Source organism: Cydia strobilella, chromosome 2, assembly GCF_947568885.1.
Source record: "Cydia strobilella chromosome 2, ilCydStro3.1, whole genome shotgun sequence".
NCBI classification, from domain to species: domain Eukaryota; kingdom Metazoa; phylum Arthropoda; class Insecta; order Lepidoptera; family Tortricidae; genus Cydia; species Cydia strobilella.
The window spans coordinates 20,429,029-20,447,510 of NC_086042.1; the positions used below are offsets into that span (position 1 = coordinate 20,429,029).

General features: G+C 36.1%; 1 long non-coding RNA gene across 1 annotated transcript in view; it reads right to left on the reverse strand.

The window, feature by feature from the left end:
• Positions 1-17,989, reverse strand: part of LOC134754489 (uncharacterized) — a 156,705-nt gene extending 138,716 nt beyond the window's left edge. The window contains exon 1 of the long non-coding RNA XR_010128894.1: positions 17,854-17,989. This is a non-coding gene — a long non-coding RNA (uncharacterized LOC134754489). The remainder of the gene's footprint in view (positions 1-17,853) is intronic.
• Positions 17,990-18,482: the final 493 nt, after the last annotated feature.

Genomic DNA, 18,482 nt, shown 5'->3' on the forward strand with positions numbered 1-18,482 from the left:
TTTCCTGCCGGGCTATGATGCTCGACTGTATAAATGATATAGCTGTATAAATGATGATAAAACTGACATTTTATCCAGTTTTGACGTCTTATCCACTTTTGACAACGATAGCCGTTAAATGATATACTGCATAACATGGTCGTTGGATAATATGTCATTTGTCCACATTTCCACCTTAAAATTCGATGATAAGTGGATAAGTTAAATGATATATATGACACTTGTCCAGATTTATACATTTTTATACACTTTTGTCCACTTTGACAGCAATAGCCGGTAAATGGCTACGATTGTTGGATAAATAGATATATAGTCGATTTTTGACGGCTAGCCTTTGATTAATTTATCGTAGTGCTCACTGGGCACGATAAGTGGAAACACATAGACTTGAATACTAGAAGGGGATTTGAAATGAAATGAAATGTAATTAAAAGTATTTATTTGTCAAAATATGGTACATTGATGTGATCTTAAGTTAGAATTAATGCAAGTTCCATCATATTCTACCGTGAAGTTTGGTTTAAGGTCTTTTTGTGAGGATAGTACATCTTTCGTTTGTTCTGCTAAGATTAGCGAAAAAGACTTGTGGAATATAAATTGTGAAATATACCAGTTTTTGGAGTTAAATATCAGTAAGTATCTGTTTTTTTTTTCACTATAATATATACAATTTGGATTCCATTTATTTACATATAATATTATCAATACATTCTTTGTAGGGATGGCAAGACACCATTTCTTCTTGGCAGCTGCTGCTATTAAAAAAAGAGGAAAGAAAACTGCAACGACGGGCCATAAGGGATGCATGCAACCCATTCGATATGCCTAACAAGGAGTTTCGTCACATATATACCTATAGAGTGCGCAAAAAATTGGCACTCTATTTGTGTGGCGAACTCGACGCCGACCTCAAACCTCAACATGGCGATGGATTGCCGGCACATCTTAAAGTAAAGATATAATGTTGCACTATTCCTCAAATCTTTCTTGTCACCTTTACCACCACCTTGATCTTAATACTTGTTTAATAATGACATACCAACTTACAACTCTTTATTTTAGGTTCTAACATCACTGCACCTATTAACTGACGGTAGTTACCAAAGGGGAACTGGACAAGACCATGGCTTGTCCATTGCTCAATCTACCGTCAGCAAGTCCCTAGATCAATTTGTGACTGCGGTGAATAGAAGGTATGTCCATTTTGGTACTGAACACCACTGACGCAGGTGATAAGAACTATAATGATGTTCCTTTTATACGGCGTAATCACATACATAGTCAGTAACATTATATTTATACATTTTTCCTAATACATACTTACGTAGAATTTTGAGGACTATGAAATAGAAATAAGGCTTGAATGTGTATTTTTGAAAATTAAAAGTAATTTGAAGTGTTTCTAAATATTTCAATGCATATTCATATTCATATGTACCTAACTTTTGTTATTAAATGCAACTTCTTTAGGACTCTTCGAAGCTTGTACTTCCATATTTATGGAAGTATTATTCAATATTAGCTACGTGTAGCTAAGGTACCAAATCATAAAAGTGGTGGGTTGTTTACTGACTTAAGGACAAATGGATATCTCTTCCCAGGAGACGAGCGGTCCCGGCAATCCATCGCCAGAGGTTTACCCGGGTACCTGTCGAGTCGACCCTAGTATATAGTATCCATAATTTTTAGATGTAGGTTTTAAGTTTGTAAATTTCTGTATACTTTTTAATATTTGTTATATAAATAAATACACATATAGCTAATAATTTTTTTTATATTTTTTTGTATTAATATAAATAAATGTGGAACTTAAAAATGAAGTTCATAAGATAAGTATGCATAAAGCTGATGAAAGTAATTAATATGTACTTTATATCAATAATAAATTATGAATAAATAATGGGCTTGAAAAATTAGGTAGGTATATGCAACCTTCTCAATGTTACTTCATACAACCAAGTATTGTGTATACGCGAGTCAATGGCTAAAGAAATCGGTATAAGTAAGCTCTCCGATTACGCATAGGTTGTTACGAATGTCACGGTCACGTTATACTGGGGTTTCCGAGATGTCTACATGCTTGCGAGTAGCCTATCGTTGAGAATTAGGATTTTTCTTTTTTAGGGTTCCGTAGTCAACTAGGAACCCTTATAGTTTCGCCATGTCCGTTCGTCTGTCTGTCTGTCCGAGGCTTTGCTCCGTGATCGTTAGTGCTAGAAAGCTGAAATTTGGCATGGATATATAAAATATAAATCAATCGAAAAAAATGATATGAGGTTTTTAAACAGTTTCTGACATTTCCTGCGATAAATCGAGGATTGAAAACATTTTAACAAAAATACTGATGATCTTAGATTTTTCTCATGGGCTGTATTGTCATCGAATAATAAAAGTTATCGAACTATAATAGAAGTGGCCTACCGCGTGCGCCCGTGAGGGATAGAACATACGCAATGCGACAATATGATTGGTCGAGTAGCCCACCATAAACCATTCAAATTTACGATGGGGAATAAAAAAAACCGGCCAAGTGCGAGTCGGACTCGCGTTCCTAGGGTTCCGTACATTACACAATTTAACAATTTAAGCAATGTATTTTTTATGTGAAACGTGAGTGAAATGTCTTTAAAAAACCCGTAGGGGTAAGATCAAAAACTAAGTAATTAAGCCCAATTCACGCTTGACTGCACATTTTTGTAGGTTTTTCTGTAATCTATATGTAAAGATCTATTTTGTGTGTTTTTTTTTAAATTTAAGACCCAGTAGTATCGGAGATAAAGGGGGGGAATGGTATTTTTTTGTCTATTTTCTTGAATAACTTCTAAATTGTTTATCCTAAAATTATAAAAAATATATATTTGAGATTCTCACAATGAGCTCATTCATTTGATGACCTTCCAACCCAGAGGGGGAACTAGGCATTGTTAGGATCAGTCCGGTTTCCTCACGATGTTTTCCTTCACCGAAAAGCGACTGGTAAACATCAAATTATATGTCGTACAAAGTCTATCATTTGAACCATGGGTTCAAAACAAAAAAAAAAAACGTGAATGTAGAGCTGTAGAAAGACATTCAATGAAAAGTCGTTTTTGACTTATCGCTAAAACTTCCCTTCTTAGTAAAAAGACGTACCTATGTACAAAGCGTTGCGAAGGTATGCACCTACTCCCTTTTGCCTGTTATGTTATGTTGTTACTTACTAATAGGTTCCATTCAAGGCAGCCTATTGTGACGGACGGGTAACTACGGAGCCCTACAATGAGCATGGCCCGACATGCTCTATGCCTTTTTTTCAGATATTCAGCACTTGAACCTCTTATGGTCACGCAATTAATTTAGATATTGTCTATGTCACCTATTTTGTGTGTTTTTTTTACTAGCCTATACATATATAATAGAAGGAAGAATAGAAAAAAGGAGAGGCAGAGGAAGATCGAGACGTGCGTTTTTGGACCAAGCCAAAGAGAAAATCAACGTAGTGACGTATCAGGAGCTCAAAACAGTGGCAGAAAGAAGAACGGAGTGGCGTGGCGGTTACTCCACCGACAAGAGCCATCAGGCTCTTAAGAGTTATGATGATGACATATACATATAAGAGTGTTCCACTGCTCGGCAAAGGCCTTCCCTCTCACCGCTATTTAGTCCTATCCAAATTGTCCAATGTACACTCCCACTTCTTTTCTAAATAAGTGTCCTGCCATCTCTATTTTGGTCTTTCTCTGCTCCGAGGTCCATCCTGTGGGATCCAGTATGTGGCTAGTTCGTTAATTCGGCCAACGTGCCCTGCCCAGCCCCATTTAGCCCACTTATAGCTTTGCGACCTTCATGCCCACATCCACAATACCGGTTTTGGATCGCAGTGCGGTGTTTATATGTAATATGCTCGGTTGGTCGGTTCTACGAACATCCAGCATGCTGCGTTCCATTGCTCTCTGACAAACCTTGAGTCTGGACTTTTCAGTTTCAGTTTAAGACAAAGTTTATGAATAGGTAGGATAAACATTCCGACCAGTTTATTTGACAAAGAATATCTGAATTTATACCAAATTGACCTGAATATCTATTCAGGTGCTGAATTTCTTAAAAAACAAGCGCACGTGTTGTCATCACGGTTTATGACATACAGCCTGGTGACAGACAGACGGACAGTAGAGTCTTAGCAATAGAGTCCCGTTTTTACACTTTGGGTACGGAAACCTAAAAAGTAACCAAGGAACCATATACATTGGACACACGTAGGGAGCTTTTGAAATGTTTACGTTTCCCATTCGTAAAGTGTCCTAACAGCAAAATCTAACTATCTATATCTCTTTCGCTCATTACTTTTCATATGTAAATGTGGTGGTCGAAAATCGTGGGTTCACCCTCGGGTTGTGCTTTAGCTATGAATTTCGGTTAGGGTCCGTTTCATACAGACAAGTGGTTAATAAGGATATTCGCTGACTTTGAATATGTTTGACGAGGATGTATTTTCAAAATGGCATAAAATCGTCAAATGAAGGAGTTTAATAATAAATAATACTTAGTTTTAAAGAACATATTAACTATTTACTTAAATAAAACCAAAATTGGGCGATATCGTGAGAATTTTTTGAGAAAAGTTATCTTAAAAAAGAAAAAAACGTTAAATGCTAAAAAATTTGCATCTTTGGTGACAGATTGCACAAAAACTATAAGTGATAGCACTGTAGTGTGTATAAGAGATTAATAGCAAATTTATTAAGGATCACTTCGTTCCTACACACTTTTTCTGTATCTTGAACGGTTTCCTTAAAAATTGAGAAAACCCGGGTTTCAGGCCCTTTGCGGGGGGGTGGGGGGGGGGGGTGACGCAGAGGGGGAGGGATGGGGAGGGTTGATGAAAAATAACCTCGGTCCATAACGTACATATCCCAATTTAAAAAAGTCTTCCATTAATTATGCCGTAATTTTAGCTAATTTCCCTTACCTAATGATTGACGCGACAGTATCTCGCCGCGAGATAGACTACCCGTCTTTCTGTATGAATTAAAGGGGGTCGGGTAGTCTATGTCGTGACGAAATACTCTCGCGCCAAACATGTGCTAGCCCGGCTATAATTAGTTTATGTAGCTTCAGATACCATAGTAAAAAAAATACAGCGAATATAAGTTTTTATAGAAAACTTGTTTTTGCTCTATTTCGTTTACGTTTACGAGAGCTATATAAACTAATTACAGACCTAGATATACCTCATGTTATCGTATATGCAAGGTTTCATTAAAATCCAACACGTAGTTTTAAAATGAGAACGAAACTCCGTTTGTATGGGAAGGTGAAATTCGGCCGAGCTTGCCCGGGACTCTTACATGAAGATTACTGTTTACATGGCGGAACAAAAAGTATCATTCATAAGATTAACATATAGGATAGCGTTTACCCCTAAAAGCATCTGCTAATAGGATCAGAGTCACATGGAAAAGCTAGTTACTAAATAAAATACCTAATTCATGCATGTTTGAGAAAGATAGACGCATTTAAAATGGCATGGCGGTAAGAAATTCTGCTTCTTCTGATACAGGCGTTCGTAGGGCTCTGTAGGAAAAAGATAGGAGGGCGAACCATTCGTTCAATCCATTAATTGTAATGCAATTATCAATGATACTACATCAGTTACTAGCGGCGATACTCCTCGCCCCTTTTGGAATGTGGCGAAAATCTCGCACTGACCCTTAATGAAACAAGTTGGTCCAGGCTACAGCTATGTGTTTGTGAAGCTGGAGCTGGTGATGGTGGTGTGATATTAAAGCGAACAGAGGCCTCGCCGGCGAGTTGCGGAGGCATGAGGCGGGGAACATCTTTGTGTTAACGAGTAATATGCGACTTAAGACCTCGGGACGTGAACACTCGCGACGAGTCAAGACAGTAAGGGGCACGACGACTCAGACAGAGAACTCATTGCATCTAACACCATGAAATAGTAACATAGTAAATGAGAAACTTATATCAAATAACAAACACAAACCACAGTATATAATTATGTATAACTAAACAATTCACAATTAACGTCTGGCACGATACTGCAGAGTCGATACACTCTCGATGTGTGCACGGTGCACCGTCGCATCTAGCGGCGGCAGCGGGGACTTGGTCGGAGCCGGAGCGCTAGGCCTCAGACAGGGCGTCGAAACGAAAGGGGCTAAAGGGCAGGCGAAAGCCGGCACTCCAATGGGTAGGCCTAGTTTTTACAGGCGCCTTCGGGGACATCGGTAAACAATGAATTCGATAGGGTCGTAATCGTAACACAATTTCAAACCGTACCACAAAATTCTTACATTGCATATTTCCATTTTAAAAGAACATTTTTACATACATATATGATTAAAATAGAATTTTACTACTGCTGTAATGCGACATGCTAAAGACGGTTAAATTTGAGGCGACGGTATAAAAGTTTTACTTTAATAAACGCCTTAAATAAACTCAATTAGAGTTTATTTTTCAAAAGCTTACACCATGGATAATTTTTAACTATCAATATCACATGTACATGGATAAGTGATAGGACGTCATTTAGCCAAATATTCATTAAAATACACTTTAATTAAACTTGTTTAGAATTGATTTTTCAAAAGCTCAAACCATGGATAATTTATAACTATCTATGTCATTTGTACATAGATAAGTGGTAGAATGTGATTTAACAATCTATTCTTTAAAATACACCTTAAGTTATCGACTTTAAAATTGATTTTTCAAAACCTCATCGCTATCATTTGTCACTTATACGTTATCCTCGCGACTTTATATCCAATTATATCACTTATCAGATATGCCGTCTTTTCACTTATACAATTATAAATGAAATGGTGACAAAGCATCATAGCCCTCCTGCAAATAATATGACTAGAATAGCAAGTCCCCTCACAAATAGTTTTTTGGCCTTCTACGCTCTTCTAGCTCCATAACCTCTTGATAGAGCCTGCTCATAATTTAATAACTAAAATATAATGCCTTTATCTACACGTTTACCCAATTTCATTTAAATTATAACAAATTTACTTAAGTTATTGTCCATCAAACTATCCTCTGATAGTTCAGCTTAAAAACATCGAAATGCCGGAACATGCCCCTAGCCGGCCGTGTGTTCCAATTTAAATGTAATTGTAAGAACTTCACTTCGCTTCGCTCGCTCGTTCGTTAAGGCCGTTCCATCGGTTTGCCGCTGTCTTTGTCACATTTCGCAAGAAAGAACGGGAAAGAACATACGCGCCAAGTGTCAATTTTGATCGAATTTTGTCGGTTTTTATTTATTTTAAAAACGTTACCTTACAATATCGAAATTCTAAAGCTATGAAATTACTATTTATGTTAAGATTGTTTTTTTCTTCTTTTTTTGTTTATAGTATCACATAATAAATAACCGAGTAAAGCAGGATTAAAAGTCCGGGTTAGAGGTTACTTTGGGAATTAATTGTATCGAGCGAAGTATAAGCTAGCTAGGCTATCGAGCTATGTTGTTAAGTAAAGTCAAGAACTACATATATATTTCTTCCACGTTTACGAATATCAACTCCTCTTAGAAAAAACATGATCATATAAGGAGATTTTTCGCCTTCTGGCTCAGGGAACCGCCTTAAGAAGATAATATTCCAAAACTAAAAGTACCTACCTATCGACAAGAAATATAATCACTTACTTACCCAATTGCTAATTTTAGGCTTAGTCTATAACTATAGTCAATATCATCAATATGTACTGGCTTCCTATACGTTTCCTCCGAATTTTGTGTGTATTAAACTTATTACCTTATTACATTAGTATAACAATTCTCAAGCTCAGAAACATTCACTTCCATTTCTAAAGGCTTATCTGTAGAAGCTGCCGTAGGTAAGTACCTGCTTGAACTAACCATTCCAGAGATCAGCAAGCCGCGAGTGAAGTAGGTAACAAACAACATTCAGGCAAATCTTATATACAAGATTACCCTTTCACGGTATTGTTTTATCTCACAAGTACAAAACTAACATGAGTTACCAGTGTAAAGAATGCGCTACTCATGATTCTCGAGGAGTTTTACAAAGTGAGAATTTAGGTAGGTGTTCATACTTATGTAGCTAGCAAACACAATTTAGGTATATACGAAAAAACTTGGTTATTAATTTTGCCCGCCAGATTACGATTTCAGGCACAAGTAATTTTTGAAACATAATTGTTATTTTGGCGAAGTTTGTAACATTCTTGATAAGTTCTTCATCATCGTAATAAAATATGATCGTTATATTCTACTTACTTTAGTAAGTAATTTCTGTTAATTTTAATTAACAGAAATTAATGAAACTATGGCCTAAACAAATAGTAGACAATTCAACGGAGCCACGCCGTTTTGTCGCCTAAATAGTGTTTAGTTTTTAAGTTTATAAAATGCATATATATAGTTAGTCTGTAAGGTATGTGTAATATGGGCCTTGTTGCCTGATTTACTATTGTATACAATACTTTTTCTACGAGACAAAAAAAAATACTTTCAACTAGTAGAATCATATAGGTAAACAAACCAAAAGTAGGTACTCGTATAGGTACAGCTAAGATACGCGAGCGGAGCGATACCTTCATTCAATCTCGTACGCGCCCCGGCCACCGGGGCCCGGCGGGTTGGTCAACGACACCTGGTACCTGCTCCTTGTTAATTCATATAATAATTTTAAGACAGTTTTTTTCTCGATTTTGTCCGAAATATTTTATCGAAATGTATGAAGTTCTATTTTCAGAATTTTTATAATTGACTAAACCGTATCGAAAAAGTTCTTATGCTCGAGTCTGAAGTGCCATAGACTATCCAAAGTTGAAAAGAGTAAGGTTGTAGTGTTGCATATGAAGTTGTAATACACGGATTATAGTCGACGAGTAGAAAAACTAATTTAAACCCACCTAAAAAGTAAATGCCTAGAAAAAAAAATGGCCCCAGCTCTATGCTGTCCGGTAGCGTGGTCAGATGAAGGCTGGCGGCGTTGCTGGACGGCAACGCCAATGCGCTGGGCTTGGTACCTATGTCTCAGCCGTCCGGTCACCCGGTAGGTAGCTATATGTCATTCCAAGTTGTCTAGAGGTCATATGTTAGAACAAATACGAGTTTAAATGAGGACGCGGAATCAGAACGCGGAAAAACAAGTTATTATTTGAGTTGCTTACTGTACACTACTCGAACAAGGAACCCTAAAAACAAAGCCTTTATAAGAGCTTTGATACAGAAATAAAATAAAACGTAAACAATACACGTGTACAAAAGACATGATTTGTTCGTCCAATTGTCATAACGAATAACCGATCTGCAGTAAATATAACGATATAAAGAAAGCGTCCCACTCACTGTGTGTTTTTGACACAATAGAGAGAGAGGGCAATGTAGGGCCCGTAAACTTGTCCGTGCCAGCGCCAGTAAATAATGTATGGGTTCACCGGGTTTGTTCTGAATTACGCAAGTATAGGGATGGGACATTCTGTTTACAGAATTTGAGATATTTTGATTTTTTACGCATGGGCATCTAACTCATAAACGTATAAATAATTGAAGCAAGGTAATGTTAAACTCAGAGAATAGCATTATTCGCTAACTTCTCATGTACACACTTCAGATGGACGCACGATAAAAAATTAAAATGACAAAACTAATTCTTAAGAAATAAGTACCTATTTTATTACTGTACTGCAACTACTGCAAGTTAAGGCCCTTCGTAAGGGGAAACCTCTGTCTCAAGAACAACAGACGTATTTAAGAAACTCATCAGGACATTTTTTAGGGTTCCGTACCCAAAGGGTAAAAACGGGACCCTATTACTAAGACTCCGCTGTCCGTCTGTCCGTCTGTCACCAGGCTGTATCTCATAAACCGTGATAGCTAGACAGTTGAAATTGTCACAGATGGTGTATTTCTGTTGCCGCTATAACAACAAATACTAAAAACAGAATAAAATGAATATTTAAGGGGGCTCCCATACAACAAATGATTTTTTGCCGTTTTTTGCGTAATGGTACGGAACCCTTCGTGCGCGAGTCCGACTCGCACTTGGCCGGTTTTTTTTTTAATCTTACATTGCAAGTATGGAAATCATTGACTGATTTTATAAACCCTCAAAAAAGGATAGTCATATGCTGTAAAAATATGGAATTCATTGCCTTCATACTTAAGGTGCACTCAATTTCTTATTTATTTCAAGAGACTCCTTAAACTTAATTCTTTATCTGCTGCTCCGTGATACTTTTTTCTTCTTCCTTTTTCGTATAGCTCTGCTGAAATTGTTACGTGTAATTTAATATATTTTTGTGTATTTATATTTATTTATATATTATGTATTTTTTTTGGTATATTGTTTTGTTTTGTTTTGTGTATATTCTGTGCCAGGTTTCTTCTATTGCATCTGGAACCCCTACTGCAATGACATTAAATTAATTTCCGCTACCTACAGGTTGTCTGGAAGAGATCACTTTTTAGTGATAAGACCGCCTATTGTATTGTTCACATCTTTTTGAGTTGTTGTATTTATTGTATTGTTTTATGTATCTGTAGAGGTATGCAATAAGGAATATTTTTATTGTATATAATAATAAATTAGTAATTATTATACTAATTGTTGTTTATAATGAGTATAATCATTAGGATATAATTAATATACCTAAAACTAAAAAAATCGAAGAGAAATATTAGACACCATCGTGTGACACATCACTATGTAAGACGCGAAAAGCAGTCAAGATTTCTGAGTAATGTTAATGTTCATTCTTTCAACCCTTTATGTGGATCTTACGTAATTATTATGTTTGTGTTCACGATTGAACTATTAGGAATAAACTATGTACTTAATGATATCCATATAACTAGGAAACAAATTAATTGCCTCTGATTATATTATTTTATTAATCACTTTTTCTTTCGTACTTATATGAAATGCTATTTATATTTAAGTATAAAATAATCTTGTATCGGCTGTTTTTCAGGTTAAAGTTTTCAAATTATATAATTTTCGAATCGCTTAATTGACTAACTCAGTACTAAGATTTCCAGAAAAATTTAATAGATATTCTACATCATTCGTTGAGTTGAAGACTTCCTCTTTTTAAAACAGATTGCTTAATTGTTTTTCATCGTATTTTCACGGAAACGTACGAACGTGTCTTGTTATTTCAGTCAGTATCGGTACAAAAAGTACTGAGCATGGAGACTATATAAAGGAGCCAAATCTCTATGTATGAAAAGTGTCCATCAAGAACAGTAATTAGGCGGCGCCACCATACACCGAAATACTACCAAAAACAACCTACGTAATTTGGTCGGGTTATTTGTTGCCTTATATGGTTCATGTTATACTCGTGTCCCAGAGCCTAACTAGCGCCACCGGAGAGATTAGGAACTATTATTTAAAGCTGAAAGCGGTCACTTTTGCAACAATTCTGCCATAAGAGATTGGCATCCTTTCTATACCATCCATAGTAGAGAGGTTGACTGAAGTAGCTTGATACGAACGTTTCCGAGAAAATACGATGGAAAACAATTATGCACGCTTATGTCACAAAAACTATAATTTATAGTGTGTTATAATTGTCAAAAGTCAAAATCATTCCGGTCGCCGTACGAACAAAATATGCGTAGGTAGTGTTAGAACAAGAAAAATCTGCAATTACTTATTTTGATAGCATACGCAGTGCAAAAGGGAAAGTTGAAGCAAAGAGGAAGAAGGGAAGACCAAGGAGAGCGTACATGCATCAAATAAAGGAAAAACTCAACGTCGTGTCGTATCAGGCTGTCAAAGAGAAGGCAGAGCGCCAAACATGGAAATTGCTCTACCGACCTCTAGTCTTACTCTTAAATATATGATGATGACGTAGTGCAACTGTTATTTATACGTCATAATTTCATAGAAGTTCGGCGATTAAAATAACACTTGCACTGCGTGTGTTATCAAAATCTTGGTCTAACTCTAGCTATTAAAACCGTCTGGCTTTATACGGTCTCGTGATAATCTAGTCTTCATTTTTTTTATAAAATTTGCGTACCAATTCCTATTTCATAATCTGGGTCGAGAACTAAAAAACAGTGAAACAGAATTTCTAGTTTCTTTCTACAGTTTTTCTGCAATGTCTAGGCAAGATTGATTGCCTTCTTTAAGTGTTCCTTTGGCCCACGTTCAAGAAAAAACTATAGTATACAATACTGAGGGCTACTAGTTTTTAATGTGGAAGATGGCTTTATATTTAGTTTTCCAAGAATTAGGTACAGTCAAGTTCAATAATTAATTGGCCAACATAGAGCTAATAGGGGATATATTTTTGAGTGAGATATGTTCACCCATATTTCACACTCGATTGTATCTACCTATTGTGTTATTCTTTAGGATGAAATGCAACGTTCCAATCAGTTTTGAAGAATAATTAAATTTAATTATTCATTGCAGAACCATTAAGGATGACTCACGCTAGACCGATCAGCCGTCATAGAAAATGACGCCCCGGACACCCGGCCCGACCCCGGCCCGGTCTAGCGAGAGTCATCCTTTACCCTGTCAGGGCACAGCAACATAAGTACTTGATATTCTAAAAACAAACTAAGTAAAAAAAAACATTAAAATACATTAACAAGTTTGGGAACAAATCAAATTATTTTATTAAATATTTTGTGGCGGGGTGGCCTAGGGGTTCATGGCGTTAGCCGCGATAGCTAAAGACGCCGGTTCGAATCCGGCCTTTACCACTGGAGGGCTTCGTCACTTTTTCTTTAATATATGACATCTATTACAGTTTTTAATTAAAATACATTGTCAAACATAAAATACCAGTAAAACTAGGAATTGTTACAATTAAAATAAAGTAGTAATAAAATTTATATAAGAAAACATGTCATATGTAGTTCTGATCGCATATCCAGATTGATGAGGATCCCATTAGACTGATTGGAAGCGGTATATCGGCGCATTTAGCTAAGTATTAAAACACTTCCTTGCAAGATGGATCATGATAAATCGCCCAATTACCTCCGGATTTCTTATCTCCCAGTATACTACTCTGTACCCGTTCACGAGCTACTACGAGGTGCATTCAAATTTTTAACGTATTCAATTTATAACATTTTAGAAATGTAGATTAGTTTAGATCTCATCAACTCTCAATAATAAACCCTACCCTATAAACCCTACCCTAACCCTAATGGGCACTTCGTCTGCGCGCGTTCCACGACACGGTCAAGGGCAGCATTCACTTAGTGTACTCCTCATATTTACATATCATTAAATTGTCGAAAGGGTCTCTTCGTGTTGGCTTCCATAGTCAAGAAAGACAACAGTATAAAAACAGTGTCACAAAATGCTCTCAACTCCGCTTGTTGTTCCATCGGGTAAAAAAAAAAAACATTTCAAGACCCATGTTGAAAATCCTGGAGTTCCCGGGTTCAAATCATGGTAAGTGAATTTATTTAAATGTTTATCACAGACACTTGTTCCTGAGTTATGATTGTTTCCATGTAGGTATTTAATTATTTATCAATATATCGTCGTCTAGACACACAAAATACTAGTCTTGTTGAGCTTACTGTGGGCCTAGGTTGGTTTGTGCAAGATGATCAGATGATATTTATTTATTACAATGTGCCACAGTACATTGTTATGACTTCCAAGTTGAATGCCATTTAACAACTAATCGAGTTAGGTAGAGGTAGGAATTAAACTTATTTTATTGCATGTTTGATAACTAAAGGTTTTAATTCAGACTGCACAAGCGTTACTGCTGCAGCGTTGCTGTGCTACATTGTATTGCTGCAGGAAATGTTAATTACACTCCTGTGTAAATTAAATTATTAAGTTTAAAATTTCTTGCATCCTGCAGCAGCAATGCAGTTTGTAGCAATACTGCAACAGTAGCACCGCTGCAGTCATAATCAAAATTTAGCCGCAAACAAGATAGCATTTACAAAGGTCTGTCAGGAAGTTATCCACATAAAGATTTATTTAGTCTGTAGAGTAATGTACAAACAAAGAGGATTTTCTGAACAGGCGTACCTATTGTTTAAGTTCCAAACTTCTAAGTAAAAGGAACTCTTCTTATTTTGTTTTTATTTCTAGAATTTACTTTAAGATGAAATTACTTGATACTTTTCTTTTCCGTCTAGTTTTAATTTCCAAGTATAACAATAACTCTTAAGCGTTTAATTTAATTGTTTTAAACCCTTTCGGCCACGTGATACATACACGTGGCCTTTAGTCGTATTTTGCAACTAAATAAAGGTAGGTAGTCTATTATAAAACGGGGAATTTTCGAATTCATTACGTGATGTTTAATCATAAGAGTTATATCATTAATTAACGTACCTACGTACTACGTACCTACTTATTTCAGGCCCATTTTCTTCAATAACAAACTTCCAAAACAAAAGAGTTTAAATAACTAATTCTCAATCGAAACTACAATTGTTTTAAAAGCATTATTAAGGACATATATAAGATTAAGCCATGAAAGGTTTTCTGTGTAGAACAAAGAAAATAAAACATTTCTAAATTAAACGTATTTATTAGGTGCAACAAAGCAAAAAAAAAAAAACAATTTATCGAATAAGCTAATCAACAACATCAACAACAACAACAACAAACTATGAAACTTAAAGTATATCTACAAATAAAATATGCTCCCCAGGTCTTCTTCGTAGGTCAAGGTGCCCATCAGGCTGGCAGCGTTTTCCTTTTTGAATGGCTAGGCCTATCCGCTAGTTTAAGTAGCTGCCAGACCTCTAGTCACCGGATGCATCAACTAGGCGTTGGGAGATTTCATTGAATAAAATTTCGGCACTCGGCCCCATGACTCGAAGGTTTTCACCCCAAAAGGCGCAAATATATAGCCGTCGCCAAGGACGGAGCAGCATTTGCGCCTTTTGTTTGCTTCCGCTGTTGCAGCCGCAGCTCCAGCTATAGAGGAGGTCGCATAGAGGTGCGACGCCAGCGTATCAACGCATGTGGCGTCCCACATCAGCGTCCTCTCCCCAGCCTCCTTGAAATGAGCGTAATACCATCAGGTCGCTTGTCGTCATCACGTGCGATCAGAGCGACCCGTACCAATTTTTTTTTTAAACAACGCCTGCACCCTTATCGCCTTTGGGAGTTAAATTGTGCCAAATAATATACTCGTAGTTTTATCTACATTCATCATCATTCGCTTGCCCTTGTCCCATTCACTTGGGGTCGGCACAGTATGTGTTTTTCTTCCATACCTCTCTGTCGCCCGTCATTATCTACATTATTATAGATATACTAGTTTTCGAATTAACCGATGGTATAACATTCCTTTCATAATTTTTACAATTTCACTATTCCATGAAGTTACATTTTATCATAGGTTACTCTGGTGTCGGACGGGAACTCACGAGTGTTCCCATAATCATTACATATGCATGCTTTGATATACGCACTTAATTTCGCAATGAAACAGACTTACTCGTTTTAGGCTTCCCCTCCCCTACTACTCGTAGTTCGAATTAAGTACCTATAGCCAAAGTATTAAAATTATAATGTGGATTGTACTACCACCCAATACAGTACCTGCGTGCTTAAAATTACGTATTACAATAATGCGCAAAAATATGAATTATTTATTGATTTTTTCCGATTCTGGGGAATAAATTGTCGAGCAACAACGTTTTGACGAGGTACACGGAGCCAAAGGGGACCCCGGAGTCGAACAAGTGCCGGCCGCCGGCTGGGTCCACTGCCCAAAGATTCCGGATGTTCGTGAGGAACATTTGCGGGATCTTAAACTGTCTCTGTCTCCACACGTACTTTAACCAACCTGGAATTTTTTTTAAATATGTTAATTTCGCCTAAAACCTGTACCCCTATCTAACTACCTGTATGCTGTTTGTTTAGATATTCTTTTCTTCCCAATTCTGGGCATCATTTTAAATCTATGCAGCCACTTTTGATTGATTGAGTATTTTAAATGGTAACGGCTAAAGGTAGGTAGTCGTTACCGCTGGCGAACGTCTTAAAACTCACTTGATCCTTGGTTGGGATTTAATGCCCGTTTCTTTATGTGATGTATCAAAAGTGATATAGGCGCCCCAATAGTCCTTTTTGAAACTGAAGGATCCGAATCAAATCTTACGTCGGTAACATTTTCATTATCACTTGTCATCTGAAAGAAAAAGTTTAAATAATGTATTACAAATGTGTTACCGCGAATCACGCACAAATAAAGTTATGTAATATATGAGTTATATATTGGTGACACACTAGCACATGCGAGAGAAAAGTTTTAAGCCATTTAGTTTCTATAAATGTAGAATATTAAGTTAATTTTAAAAACGTAATTATGTATCGCAAAGTAAAAAAAAAATACATTTAGAAAACATACATTTGTAGGTTTTTCATCTATTTGCATTGAATGTGAAACTGTTTGGTAAACGTTTTGCAATACACACAGTTTTAATAAAATAAAATATTTTAGTAGTTTTGTCATAATCACGAACTGATGATGGAACTTTGTTGACCTGACTGTAAGAGCAATGGATGTAATCGTATGAAAACGCTGTTTTATATTGTCTTCGTTATGTAAATATTAGCATTCCATTTGACTTTGTTTGTTTCAGGTAATTAAAAAAACAGCAAATTTATCAACTAATGTACGGTTGACAAAAATTATAAAATACACAGAAAACAAATTGATTTGAAACATTATGTAGCAAAATTAAACAATTTTATTATATTAGCACCGTTTGCAAGAACACCGTGCAATTTGAAAAGAGAAAAATAAACTTAAAGCTACTTAAAATAAATAGAACTTTTTACGATATACAGATTGCTTGTAACTCAAGTTTTCTTAACCATTTTTGAGAAAATCTATGTGACTCGAATGGGAGGGCATTTAGCGGCATCGTTCCTATATAACATTAAATAGACTACTAAGGTCGTCCGCTTTAAAATTAATGCGCCTCCGGCAAATAGCTACATTACCCGTCTCAACAATAAAGTACTTACTATTGATTTTTCATTCGGTTGTTAGTCAGTGGCGACTAAAAATTCAAGTGAGTGTAACCGTTGTACTCTAAATATTTTAAAATATGTCTCACACGTTAAATTCGATTGTCTGCTAATGTCCGTTTTATGAACGTTGGCTTATTTTTTAATCTTTACTGGATATGATATTTATTTACGAGAGGTACTTACTTTGGCTTCATGTTTCAATTTCATCTTCTCTTGTTTATTTTAAAAGCCATATATACATGTTATTTTCAGTAAACTATACAAAATAACATAAACAAAAGTATAATTGGTTGAAGCAGCAGTAGCTAAATGGGCGATATGTTCAACTCATAATAATCGGAGCAAATCTTTTGTTGTATAAGAGAGCAAATTGAGATCATTTTGAATACCTGGCCCTCTCAGGTACTTCTGATGCTGACTGTACCTGTCGGTATAAAATTCAGTATCATGTTATAACCAATATCCTGTGTAACATTTCATAAAACCAAGGTGAAAACAATTGTATGCAGAAGTGTAAGATAAGGGGGTATAAACTTAAAAGTTAATATTTTTTCCCTTTGAACGCGTTGGACCGGCAATCCAAAGATGTGGGTTCGAATCCCGCGTTGACCAGAGTTAATTTTTCATTGTGATTGACATCTGTATATACAATTTTTAGGGGGTTTATTTTTATACAGGACGTTTTTCTAACATTTGCCTATATTATTTAAGGATTTTTCTGACCGCCTTAACAGACAAAAAACCGGCCAAGTGCGAGTCGGACTCGCGCACTAAGGGTTCCGTACCATTAAGCAAAAAAAGGCAAAAAAATCACGTCTGTTGTATGGGAGCCCCACTTTTATATTTGAGTTGATTGAATGAAAGGTAAATTGCGGTTTACGATTTATGACGTATTAAAAAAAAACTACTTACTAGATCTCGTTCAAACCAATTGTCGGTGGAAGTTTGCATGATAATGTACATCATATTTTTTTTTTAGTTTTATCATTCTCTTATTTTAGAAGTGACAGGAGGGGGGGGGGGGAGGTCACACATTTTACCACCTTGGAAGTGTCTCTCGCGCAAACTATTCAGTTTAGAAAAAAATATATATTAGAAACCTCAATATCATTTTTGAAGACCTATCCGTAGATACCCCACACGTATGGGTTTGATGAAAAAAAATTTATGCGTTTCAGTTCTAAATATGGGGAACCCCCAAAATTTATTGTTTTTTTTTTCTATTTTTGTGTGAAAATCTTAATGCGGTTTACAGAATACATCTACTTACCAAGTTTCAACAGTATAGTTCTTATAGTTTCGGAAAAAAGTGGCTGTGACATGCGGATGAACAGGACAAACATGACGAATCCATAAGGGTTCCGTTTTTTGCCATTTGGCTACGGAACCCTAAAAACTGCATTTAGACTACATGTATATTTTATAATACCTACTAAAATTAATAACAGTTAACAGTTATTATTCAGTATTATTTACAACGACGGGACTTAATCGCGTAAAATAAGTATT